General features: G+C 43.9%; 1 protein-coding gene across 3 annotated transcripts in view; it reads right to left on the reverse strand.

The window, feature by feature from the left end:
- Positions 1-13761, reverse strand: part of DAB1 (DAB adaptor protein 1) — a 1136100-nt gene that overhangs the window by 455771 nt on the left and 666568 nt on the right. The gene's annotated exons all lie outside the window — the stretch shown is intronic.

The following is a 13761-nucleotide window of genomic DNA, read 5'->3' on the forward strand; positions in this document are numbered from 1 at the left end:
GGCCTCTTACAACTTCTGTCAAACTGGACACATCAAAGACTGCAGGTAACATGCCCTTTTCATCTATAAAATGGTGATAACAGCAGCCAACCTCGAACCTGGGGGCTCAGCAGAACGCCCCAGCCCTGTGCTCCGCTCACCCCTGGTACACTTCTCTCTCCACTCACCCACCAAAGCACTGCACTGAAACAGGCTACTTCCAGGTCTGACTCAACTTCAAGGTGGCAAGCTCTCCAAAGGCAAGAACACTGTCTCTTAGATGCTGGCACCCAGAAGTAGAGGGCAAGGCGAGGTATATGGGACAGAGGAGTGAAAGTCTTGTTCTTTGTAGTCACATCTAGGGACGGTGCCCTCTCTGATCCTCAAGTTTCTTGATGGTTAAGTGGGAACTGACAGCAGTGTCAGAATGTTCCTGGGATGAATGAAGGAGATCCTCTCTGGAAAGTGCTCCGCAGAGTGTTTTGCTGTCGCTAGTAGCGAATACTTTCTTGCCATTAGCGTTGCACAATCATTCCAAAGGCAGGGTCCCTTTCCCCGCCCTGCTTTGAGCGGTGGTGGACGCCATGATGAGAACCACAGTGTCAGGTAACCCTGAATTCAGACCTTCACATCTCTGTCTATCACCTGACTTCCACACAACATTTATGACTTTCAACAACAGCCTAAGACTTTGTCTCTTCCTCTATACAAAGGGGATCATAACACCAGACCCAATGGGCTGTTGGTGGGAGAGTTGTGAAAGTGTGTTTCAGCACTCACACTGCTATACGGTGTCTACACTTGGCAAATCCTCACCGCTGTCATCACCACCGTGATGTCCCTTACACAGGAAGCGCTTTGTAAGCTGTAAAGGAGTATACATCCAAGAGAGATGTTTCCATTTTTATTCACGTGAAGGTTTGCTGCTGCTGGGATATAAGGCTGCCCTTCACTGAACCTGGCTGCATTTCTCCTTTCATTCCTTAACAGGAGCTGTGATCATTGTCCCTCTAAGATTTGGCCTTAGATCACCCCCTCCAGGAAGCCTTCCTTAATTAACTGCACTTTGTCTACTCTTTAATTCTCCCAACCCTTAATCTTTAGGAGTAAATTCAGATTTACAAAACAGATGAATTAGGGTTAATTACTTGTAGCGCCAGAGGATTCCTCAGGATAGCTTTAAATGATGTGATCCCAAAGCACAGGCAAACCACAAGCAATTTACAAACATTTGATTAACACTTAGGGGGCTGGGCTATTGTTATTGCCTAAATTGAGGTCCAGATTTGGTCTGGGCTATTCAGTGCATGTATGTTAAACGTCGCTTTGCTGGTCTTCATAGTTGGCTTTGCCTATTCTAAGATTAAATGTTCAATTCCCAAATGAGGGATGCTGACTTTAATTTCCATTACTTTCAGGGAGGAAATACCCTCAAAGGGCTGTCATAGGTGGCACTCAGGGGCAAGTAGACCCGCCATCCTGATTTTTGACCAGTAAAATCCTTCATACCTCTTGTAACTGTCTTAAGTGCCTCATTGTGATGGAAAGTGTGAACTTTCTGGAATGGTAATAAACTGCAGACCAAAAGTGAGGGCCTGAGGGGAATTTTACTCACAGAAGCAAGGGATTGGGGAACTAAAGACCAAGATAATAGTTTCAGATTTTTTTTCTTAATTTATTTCTTTGTTACTCTCCTGATCAATTATGATAAAACTGTTAATGGTGAGCCAGTGGGCTTGCTTCAGATATAACAATGAAGGAGGCTGGAGACAAGTCCCACTGCTCAGAAGGTTTGGGAGAGGAAGCGCTCAGGCGACAGAGACGGCACCCTTTCCTGTCACAGTGTGGAAGAAAAGATGTAGGCTAGGCTGAGTCTCAGGCACTTCTGAGAAGGAAGGAGAAAGGAGAAGGCCTCTGTACTCTGGGGCTCCATACAGGCCAAGGACAGGTCCTGAGCAGTGGTGCAGAGGGCCGAACAGACAGAAGGCTTCGAGAATTCAAACCCAGATTCCCTCAGGAGGCACCCAGAGGAACAAATGGGAGGCAGCTCAGCACCCCAACAACCTCAAGTCCAGACACTTGAGGGGTGCTGAGTAGGACCCAGACCAGAGGCAGAAAGACCCAAGGTAGAGCGCAGATGCTGGTTCCTCATCATTCCTCCCTAGCTTGGGGGATGCTGAGAGGTCCAATGGGAACCCTCATTACCAGTCTCCATCTTCAGGGCCATGGCAAGTGCCCCTTCATGGCTTCTGGTCCTGCTCTGGCTCGGCAAGACTCCCATCTCATTCCAGACCTTGCCTCTGCCTTGGGAAGAAGATCTGCTCTAGTTCTGGCACTTGACTTTTATACTTCGTGTCTCTGGCTCTCCACCCCTGGTTATCTACTGAAGCACTCAGGCTTGGCTATTGTCTCCCCATCCATCCCCTGCGAACAATGGTGACAGTCTGCTATCAAGTCTCCTTCCACTTCATCTATCCTCATTCAAACACACATACACACACACACACATATATATATATACATATATAATATGTAGGAGGTATATATATTATCTATCTATATCTATAGACACCTATATCTATATGGTAAAGGAATATAGGTGGTTCCTGAAAAAAGCACATCCCTCTCTCAGATCTCAGGTGTGAGCAGATCTCAGATGTTGCACGGTAGCTACCCTTTTCTTATTGCAAAGAGGGACATTAAACCATCTCTGGAGTAACTGGGTTAGGAAATAGGTTGGTTTCTAAAGCACCTTTTAGAAGAGCTGGCCTTAATTCCCCATCCTGCAGGCGGGTTTCATCTTTCCCCAGTCCTCCAACAGGCTCCCAAGGTCTCCATCGCCCGTGATTCCATAGTATGGTCTGTGGTCCCATTCCATGTGTTTGTGAACCGTGTGATCAGCCTTATGTCTGACTGCTATAGTCATGGAGTGCTGGCCCAGGGCCTTTCTTTTGCCTTGGTTTCTTGTGGAATCAAGAATCAGGTGGAACAGTGGAACAGAATCACGTGATTGTTTTCTTTATACAGTTAAACTAAATACTGTATTTTAAGGTATGAGTCCCTTTCCTTAATCAGACTAGTTTTTTTTTTTTTTTTGTAAATGCAACTAAATTAAACCTATGACTCATAAACCATTAATGTGGGAAAAATTTTATAGAGTATCTCTCCTAAAACCTTCATTTATGATTTTTTCCTTTTACTCAACCAATGTTACATGTTCCAGAAGAGGAAACTGAGGTCCAAGTAAGTGACAATTTCAAGAGTGCCCAGTCACTAGTGATAGAGCTGAGGCCAGGACTTGGGCTTTCTGGCTCCTGATTTAGTGCTCACGCTGTCCGCCATGTTGTAGCACTAATCATCACTTGAGGGACCATAATTCTAAGTCCCGCCATCTTCCATGACAACATCTGCAATAGGTAGAAAGGCTGGGGCTTCTTGAGCTTTTCAGTTCTCTTGGATTTTTATGAAATTAAACCAAAAAAATCATATCCCGTAAGATTCCCTGTGATCGTTTTCTCCTAAACAGTCATGTTAGTTAGCAGAAACATTTGTTCTGATCTCATCTTATAAACTAGAAACTCCACTCACAATGCCTGGAGAGAAGCCACGAGGTTTCTAATAGAAAATATATTCATTTAACAAAAAGTCAAAATCCACAGCCACTGGTATTTGGATGGTGTCTAAATGATGAGTTATGTGTGGGGTTTCAGACCAAGACAAGTACTTTAAACTGTGCACTCCTCCGACCTCCCATATTAGCTAAAGAGGGACGCCATAGCCAAGGTGGAGAGTTGATCTCATTGGAACTTGGGGAATTGGGAGAAATGGTTGTAATTAATTCTTATTTAGTGTGTGTTGAATATAACATACAGGCAGGAGCTATTCAGAACTGAGAAGGTCACAGTGTCCACATACTCATTGTCATAACTTGAAGTGTCTAACCACATCCAGGGAAGACTTAACCTGCCACAGAAGCACTGGCTTTGGAGCCAGATGGACCTGGGTTCAAATTCTGACTCTTGTTACTCCACATGTCTGTGAGTTAGGAACTCATCTATCTTCACTGAACCTCACTTACCCCTTGGATAAAATAGAATTAACAATACCGTTCCCATAGGATTGTTGGAAGATAACATGGGAAACACATGTAAATGCACCTGGTACAATGGTTGGCACATAGCAAGTGAAGCCACAGTCAAGCAAATGTGGATAAAATGAATTAGAACAACTAACAACCACAGAGCTGAGAACAGCTACCAAAGGGGATCCATGCTGGAACCACTGGTTCACCAAGATGAGAAATGCAGTCTCTGTAAGGTCCTTCATGGGTAATGTCACACTTGCTCACCCGTAGAAAGAGAAGAAAGAGCGGAGAAATAGTGTCCCATGAAGTAACACATGAGATGCTTCCCGGCAAGAGAGAAACAGGGTATCTTTGCAGCCCGGACTGATACGGGTCAAGGAAGATTTTCCAGAATAGGCGAATCATGAACTGGAGCTTGAAGGTGAAATGAAATCCCAGTAGGCAGAAAGAAAGGCATCAGGGACACCAAATGTTCAGAGGCTGGAACTTCACTCATGGATTCTGCACCTGGAGCTGAAAAGCGGTACTGGAAAAGAGGAGAGGGAACAGGGAGAAACTGCAAAGTGTATTTATTCCAATCTGTGGAAGAACTTGGTTGTCAAACTAAGGGATCTGTATTTTCTCCAAGTGATAAAGAAAAGACACATGTATTCTGGAAAGTGGTCCTTTAGGAAAATAATCTCAAGATTGAGTAGGAGCAAAGAAGAGGTTGAAGGCAGTGGGAACTATGAATTAAGGCCTAGCATACTGAAGGTGGGCTCACGGGGCTTAGGATTTGTGGTCCAGCATTACTGCCCAATAGCTGTAGAACCACAGGTGACGTACACCAGCTTCTCTAAGCTGCAGTATCCTTTTCTACAAAATGAGAATAATAATACCAGAATTTTATGTAATGTTCAAATACACAAATAAATTAGTAGGTAGGGAATTACTCTGTAAACTCTTCAGTAGGGCTGTTCCATAGAATTTTTTGTGATGATGGAAATGGCTTCTGTTGTGCCATCTATATTAGCAGTCACTAAAAACACTTGAAATGTCACTAGCCATACTTGAAATGTGGCTAAATTATTACTTTTCATAAGTTAGATTTAAATTTAAATAGTTGCCATATTTGACAGCACAGCTCTAAAGTCTAGGGTAGTGGAAGGAGAATGGGCTTTCCAAATAGAAAGACCCAAACATGTCTTTGACCCAATGGGCAAGTCCCTTTAACTCTCTGGGAGGAAGTACTGTATTGTCACAGTAGGTAAACATCCTTGAACTGCAGACTCTAGCCACCAAGAACTTCTATGGATCCTTGACCACACCATGCTTTCTTGAGCCTCTGTGTTCCTGCACTTACAGCTCTTTCTGCATGGAATGGGCATCCCACTTTGTCCCTCAGCTTTGGTGGAGAAAGCAGAATTTCTCAGACTTAATTTGGGCACCTGCCCCACACCCTTCACAGAGTCCTTCCTAGCTTCCATGTTAATTCTCCAACCATGTCTTGAATTCTCTATGCTCTCAGGCTGTGCTGTGATTCCCACCATCACAGCATATGTCACACTGCAGCCTGTCCCCTACAGGAAGCTGTTAATGCGGAGTGGGCACTTATTGCAGGATTGCAGGACAGGGATCAAATCTTTTTTTTTTTTTTTTTTTTTTTTTTAGATTTTATTTTTGCAAGAGAGAGCGAGAGGAGGGGCTGAGGGTGAGAATCTCAAGCAAACTCCCTGCTGAGCACAGAGCCAGACAGGAGGCTTGATCTCACCACCCGGAGAGCATGACCTGAGCCTAAATCAAGAGTTGGAGGCTTAACCGACTGAGCCACTTAGGTACCCTGGGATTGAATTTTTTAAAGGTAAAAGATGCACAACATAAAAATTACTATTTTAACCATCTTTAAGCATATAGTTCAGTGGTATTAAGGATATTCACGTTGTTGGGCAACCATCACTGCCATCCATCTGCAGAACATTTCACCTTCCCCAAACTCACATTCTGTACTTATTAAACAATGATTCCCCATTTCCCACTCCCCCTAGCTCCTGGTACCCACCATTCTCTTTTCCATCTCTGCATTTGACTTGGCTAGGTATTTGTTCTTTTGTCACTGGCCCACCTCACCTAGCATACCATCCTCAAGGTTCATCCACATTGGAGCACGTGTCAGAACTTCCTTCCTGTTTAAGGCTGACTAATATTCCATCGCATGTATATACCCCATGTGTTTATGTATTCATCTACGGATGGACACTTGACTGCTCTCACCTTTTGGTGGAATAATTATTGTGAATAAGTCTGCTATGGGCGTGGGTGTAGGAGATCACATTTTGTGTTGTATTTTTCTGCGTCTCCACCTCAAATTGGTGGACCTGTAAAGGGTGCGAAATGATAAAAGATATTTTATTCCTCACATGGTGTAAATGGAATTGCAGTAGCAATGACTGTTCCTGGAAAGACAGGAGCTTTCAGTAAAAGCACAGAGTAGAACAAAGTGAGAGAGGGCACATGAAGGAGAGAAAGGAGAGAGGGAAGGAACGAGGCAGGGGGATTTGTTCACAGCTCAGGCAGACATACCGTTTGACTTTGCTTTCCCACTGAGGGAAGTCCACCACACTGGATCAACCCACCCCAAACTTCACCTTCAAGGACTTCCTTCCTTCCTTCTGTCTTCCCTCCTTCCTTTCCTCTTTTCTCCCCCCACCTTCCCTCTCCCCTCTTTCTTCTCTTCCCTTTCCTACCTTCCTTCCTTCTTTCTAGCCTTCCTCCCCCGCTCTCTTCCTTTCCTCCTTCCTTTCTTTCTTTTTCTTTTTTTTTTTTTAAAGATTTTATTTATTTACTTGAGAGAGAGACAGTGAGAGAGAGCATGAACGAGGAGAAGGTCAGAGAGAGAAGCAGACTCCCCATGGAGCTGGGAGCCCGGTGCGGGACACGATCCCGGGACTCCAGGATCATGACCTGAGCCGAAGGCAGTCGTCCAACCAACTGAGCCAACCAGGCGTCCCAAGAGCGAGCACAGGCAGGCCGACTGGCAGCAGAGGCAGAGGGAGAAGCAGGCTCCCAGCCGAGCAAGGAGCCCGATGTGGGACTCGATCCCAGGACGCTGGGATCATGACCTGAGCTGAAGGCAGCTGCTTAACCAACTGAGCCACTCAGGCTTCTCTTCTTTTTCTTTTCCTTTTTTCCTTCCTTCCTTCCTTCCTTCCTTTCTTCCTTCCTTCCTTCTTCTGGTCTTCTTGGAATCAGAAGCTTTGTGCGTATTTGTGCTATTTGACTGAGTCTTTATCTTTAAAACACGTCAAGTTTACTCTTCCCAGGTGTGTGTGTGTGGAGGGGGTGAGGATTAAATATCAGTATACTCTGTGCACCCCGAAGAACTATATGAACTATGGAGATTTCAGTTTTTCCCTACAACTTCTCTTTCATCTGTATTCTAATTATAATAAGTCAATTAAAACCCATAATGGAAAAAGAGACTAGAGACTTAAGGAGAGTTTCCTTCTAAATTCCATTTCTAAACCTAGAGGCAAAGAGTGTCAAATTGTTAAAATTTTTACATTCTAATCACTTTCTGATTCTATTGAACTTTCGGGCATTCTATTTAGGCTTGACACAGTCAGTGAAAATATTAAGCCTTTAAAACACCAAAAAGTGCTAACACACAACTACAGTAATACTTCAGCCACGGGCGACATTTAAAGAATCCCCAGCTACATAATCACATTAACATTTAATGTCCTCAAGTTCAGCTAAAATATGTTTTCTGTCTTCTGCATCTCCTTCCTGAAGCAAAACAATGCCAGTGGAACTCAAGGATTCCATGTGTGTCCCATGACGAGTCCCCCATAGAAAAATGTCCTCCAGACCCCTTTTCCACACAGACTGCTCCTCGAGGTAAACACAGCTTGTACATGTGGGCAAACATCTTTTATCATTTTATACACTTTATAGGTCAGCCAGTTTGAGTTAGAGTTCCCAGAGAAATTCATTACTGCCACTCATTCTAGTTTTCCGTCTCAATATAATTAAGCTTGGCTAATTGTCTATCATGATTAAAATCATGCCAATAACAACCTTGTTCTCAAGTTTGGCTCTGCTCCAAACTTGTTAATCGCTCTTGTTTTCCAGGAGGTCATTCTGTACCTTGCTTCAGCTGTGAAATTCCTTATAAATAACATGCTTAGATAATAAGATCATCCTTGGGTGACCAGGAACGTCAACATGATGACACAAACTGTGGCTAATATATGATATGGCTGAACCACAACCGGAATCATTCTCAACGGCCTGGAACCCTGGGGCCACTTCGCTAGCAAAAAATCGGAGAGTCCTGAATGTAGGCTCCGAGAATGAATTCCATAGGGATAGGATGGCAGGAGTTCATGAAACAGATTGGATTATCTAAAGTGAATCCAAAGCTGGAGGGGAGTCAATATGACTTCTAAAAATACAAGATTTGCCTGGATTAATTGAAATTCAGCAACTCACCTAACCTAGGAAGTCTCAATTATTAGGTACAGTAGTATTTTATGGACCACCAGGGAAAAAAAAGGTGCTGCCAATTAAAAGTTATGACAACACTTTCCTGTCATTTAGAATTTGTATTTTATACTTAGTGAGAAATCTCCTGGATGTACTCATATCGTCTGTCGTGCTGCTCTGGGTCCCTGCTTTCCTGAGTACAAATAACTTTTCATTTCAAAGCTGAATCATACTCTAATCTTTTTAAAGATCCTTTAACTGTCAATCCAAGCGAGCACATGTAGCAACAGCAATATGCATAACTCAGCGGAAGCCATGCCGGTATGAGCCCTGACCGAGTGCCCGAGCAAAGGTAATGAAGGCTGCCTGCTGGCCGGCAGTGATTATAAGATGCAGTAATCTGGGATGCCGTCTCTTTGCCCAGATACTAAAATATGGAATAAATATGTATGTTAGGGCTTATGCAGTATGGGATAGGGTCCCAAGCAAGAGAGATGATCATCCTGTTCTCCTTAGCGCTGGTGAGTTCCATATCTTCTGTAAGAATCTGAGCTCTCAGCAGCATTTCTTGTGCAGGGCGCTTCCTGATCTATGCTCAGTGTCCCCTAGTTCTCATTGAACGGTGCCTATGGCACCACTTACACCAACTGTTGCAGGGCAATGGCATTCCCCAGCCCCCCCAGATTAGAAACTGTATGGTCCTTGACACAAAGGAGCCTTCCTTCTTCATTTCTATCCCAGTAACGATGACAGTGGGACCTGACACATAGCAGGTGCTCTACACCCAAGTGAAAAAAAATGTGAGAAGGAACGACTGTTGTTCCAGGATGGACTCTGGGTCACATAGTGCTTTTATCTATTTAATAAGAATTTGGGGGCACCTGGGTGGCTCAGTCAGTTAAGCGCCTGCCTTAGGCTCAGGTCATGATCCCAGGGTCCCGGGATCGAGCCTCACATCGAGCTCCCCACTCTGCAGAGAGCCTGATTCTCCCTCTCCCTCTGCCTGTCATTCCCCTTGCTTGTGCTCTCTCTCTGTCAAATAACTAAATAAATGAAACCTTTAAAAAAAAGAATTTGGAAAATATTATGAATGTAGATGCTATTCAAGCAGTCTTATTTACTGAAATACAAAGATGGCATCATTTACATTTATTTTATATCACTAATGCTGGATTGATTTCCAACAGCCCTTCCTCTCCCCACCCAACCCCTGCACTCACATATATTACACCCTGTATTCTAATGAGGCTCCCTAAAGCCTTGATGCCAAGTGGATCTGGGTATAAAACGAACTCCACCATTTCACTGCCTGAGGGTATTTGAGATTTTACTCTCTCTTGGGTGGCCCTTAAATAGATCTACCTCCTGAGATTGCTGTGAGGATAAAATAACACATACACAGTACCTACAACAGTGCCTGCTATACCATAAATTCTCACGAATTATTCCCTACAGGTTTATATAGCATGTGACAGCTCGAAAGAACTTTCACATCCCTCATGTCTTTTGACAGGCATGCCAGTCCCGAGAGAAGGCTCTTCTATTCCTATTTTTCAAACACCAAAACACACTTAGATAGGAAAAGTAGCTTGCACAAAATTAGTGGCAGACTTGACCTTTAACCCAGTTCTTCTTATTAAATGACGTTCATTAAAAAAGAAAAGAGTTTTTGATCTGGAGAGAATATTAGAGATAGGCTGGTCCCAAGCCCACATTTGTCACATAAGGAACCTGAGGAACAGAGAGAGAACGTGATTTGCTTTCAGCACTGCTGGCTGCTGGTGACAGAATTAGGGTTGGGGTCTAGAGATCTGGCCTCTGAAAACACACACATTTCAGGATTTCTCACCCAACATGTGTCCAGCTCTGAGGAGGGAATCCTCAAATGGGAGCACTTTCTGGTGTCATGTGATATGTTCCCGCCCTCCTCTCCAGCCTCACTTCCTGCTCACAGGACTCTCCTCTTTCCTTCCACATGGGCTTTTTTAGTCATCCCTCAAACACACTCATTCCCTGATGGACTTGCTTTCCCTCTGTTTAGGAAGCTCTTCTCCTGAATCCTTCCTGTTTTCCCAATTCAAACTTCTGCTGAAATGCTCTCCTCAAAGAGGACTTCTCTATCAAAATTAGCCTTTTTAGACTCTATGTAAAAGAGCCTAGCTCACCACCATCTAACATTCTCAATTTCCTTACTTTTATTTTCTTTAGAGCACTTAGATTTCTTCATAACACTTGTATTACGTATTTATTTATTTGACATTATGTTTCTTCCACTATGATGCAGGGCTCATCGGGGATAGTGACTGTATTGGTTGTGTTCATCATTGTTTAGCCAGTGGAATGGTGCCTGGCACATAATATATGCTCAGTGAAAACATCTGTTGAATGTCTACTATATTCCAAGCACTAAAGATAGGCACTGGGAAGACAACTGTGAGTCAATAAGACATTCCTCTCTGCCAACATACAGTTGTTTGTCTAGTGATAGAAACAGACATTGAATAAGTAATTGCAGAAGTTTGTGGTGAGAACGTATAATTTGCAGAGGTGAACTAATCTGGAGATTCTTGGAAGATTTCCCAGAGGAGGTAACTTACTGTGTACACATTAGATAGATAGGAGGTTTAAATTAAGTGAAGAGGGTGGAGGATGAGTGTTCCAATAGAGGACAACAAGCATACATTCTTGTGGCAAGAAGGGGTAATGATGGAGGGCAGGTATCAGAGGGATGGCGAAGGGAAGTGGGTGGAAGTCAGCCTGGATGGGACTCTTTAGGACATGTTAATGATTTTGGCTTCTATTCTTTGGGCCATGAGAAAGCCGTTGGTGGATTTTAATCACAGAGGTGATACACTGAGTTCTGTATTATTTTTTAAAGATTTTATTTATTTATTTGACAGAGAGAGAGATCACAAGTAGGCAGAGAAGCAGGCAGAGAGAGGGGGAAGCAGGCTCCCCACTGAACAGAGAGCCGAATGTGGGGCTCGATCCCAGGACCCTGGGATCATGACCTGAGCCGAAGGCAGAGGCTTTAACCTACTGAGCCACCCAGGTGCCCCTGAGTTCTGTATTTTTAAATGATCAGTTTGGTGGTGGTTTGGAGAATGAAGTGGAAGAGGGTTAGGGAGGAATTGGAACAACTGGTCAGGAGGCCACTGCAGTAGACCCAGAGGGGAAGTGGCTCATACCAGGGTGGAGACGTGGAAGTGGAAAGAATGGATGGAATAAGACCTTAGAATGGACTTTACAGAATTGGCCAGGGATCAGGATCGGGGAAGAGGATGTATCAAGGAAAACTCTCAGTACTTTCTTTCTCACTTGTGAAATGGATGAAATGTAGTAACAGAGAGATGAAGAATCCTGGAGAAGGGCAAAGTCATGAATGCTATTTTGGATGTTCCAAATTTGAGATGTTTTTGAGGCTTCTAAGTGCAGATGTAAAATAACAAGAAACACAAATCTGGAGCTCAGGGATGCCCTGCACTGGAGATATATCTCGGCAGTTTTAGATGGTCCCCAAGGCTCTAGAGCAGAGAAGCCTTCAGTGGTGCTTTAAGAAACTCCATCCTTTAATGGCCAGGTAGGAAAGTGTGGACCTGAAAGAGGGAGAAGGAGTGGCCCCAAAGGGAGAAAACCAGAATTGTGTCCCACTGTGTCTAAAGGAGGAGGGCGTTCCATGAAGAAAGGAGTGATCGGCAATGCCACATATGGCAGAGAGGTGAAGGAAGATGGGTGTTGAGGGGGACATTTGCAGTTGATGACAGTGAGGTCCCTTGTTGATGTTAGTGAAGGCTGTTCAAGTGGAATGATGCAAAAAGTAACCAGATTAGAAGAGGTCAAAGGGAGGATAATGAGATTTGTGGTAGAGACAGTAACAAAAGACAGAGCTTTTGAAGAGAAGAGCTGTATAGTTGGTGGGTGTCTCTGTAAGTTTATTGATGGATTAAAGACTGAAGGGACTCAGGTGTGTTTAAATGATGATGGGAAGAAATGTCATTTCAAAGGACATGTCTCAAAGGAAATGCAAAGGAACTGGCCTTGGCAAAGGAACTAGGACCCCTCTCCTCTGTTGTAACATGAAGGAAAGAGGGCAGGAGGGTGTGGATGTAGGTGGATTTATATGTTTAAAGGAAAAAAGGTAAGGGGCTTCTCATTTCCTGGATTTACTTTGCATTTGGAGGTGGTCATTTGCAGAGAGTCATAAGTGATGGAGGGAGGTTAGGAAAGAGCTGAGGGTTTGAGAAGGGTGGAGAAAGTTGGAAATATTTGTTGTAGTGTGTTATATTATTATTTATATGAAATACATATTTGGCCATTCAGATGACCAAAATGTATTTCTCATATATATTGGGTCATTGTCCACAGTGCCCCCAAACCCTTGGAATTTCCCAAGTGTCTTTTGTTGATCATTGAGGTGATTTTTTTTTTAAGACTTTATTTATTTATTTGACAGAGAGAGATCACAAGTAGGCAGAGAGGCAGGCAGAGAGAGAGAGAGGAGGAAGCAGGCTCTCTGCCGAGCAGAGAGCCCAATGTGGGACTTGATCCCAGGACCCTGAGATCATGACCTGAGCTGAAGGCAGTGGCTTAACCCACTGAGCCACCCAGGTGCCCCCATTGAGGTAATTTTTAAAAAGAACCCAAGGATAGGCACTGATTGCCAATGGAACCAAGTGATTAGATGGTTGGAACTTCCAGTCCCCCCACCTCCCACCTCTGGGAAGTTGAAACAATGGTTAATGATTTAATTGATGATGCCTACATACTAATGCCTCCATTAAACCCCAGAAGGACTGTGTTCAGAGAGCTCCTGGGTTGGTAAGCATGTGTAGATATGGGGAGAATGATGAGCTAGAGAGGACAGGGCAGCTCTGCCTCTTTCCCATATAACTTGTCCCTTGTATCTCTTCCATTTGGCTGCTTCTGCATTATTTCCTTTTATGATAAACCAATAAGCTAGTCAATAAAATGTTTCTCTGAGTTCTGTGAGCTGATCTCGCAAATTAATCGATCCTGAGGAGAAAGGCATGGGAACCTCTGATTTACAGCAGTGAGTCAGAAGCACAGCTACCAACCTGGGCTTGGAGCTGACATTTGAAATCCAAGGAACAGGTTGTGGGAACCTCCAATTCATAGCCAGTGGGTCAGAAGCACAGTTAAGAAAGTTATGAACCTGGGCTTACAAGTAGAATCTAAAATGGGGGATGAAGGGAGGCTTATAAGACTGAGCCCTT

Source organism: Mustela nigripes, chromosome 14 (genome assembly GCF_022355385.1).
Source record: "Mustela nigripes isolate SB6536 chromosome 14, MUSNIG.SB6536, whole genome shotgun sequence".
Lineage (NCBI taxonomy): Eukaryota > Metazoa > Chordata > Mammalia > Carnivora > Mustelidae > Mustela > Mustela nigripes.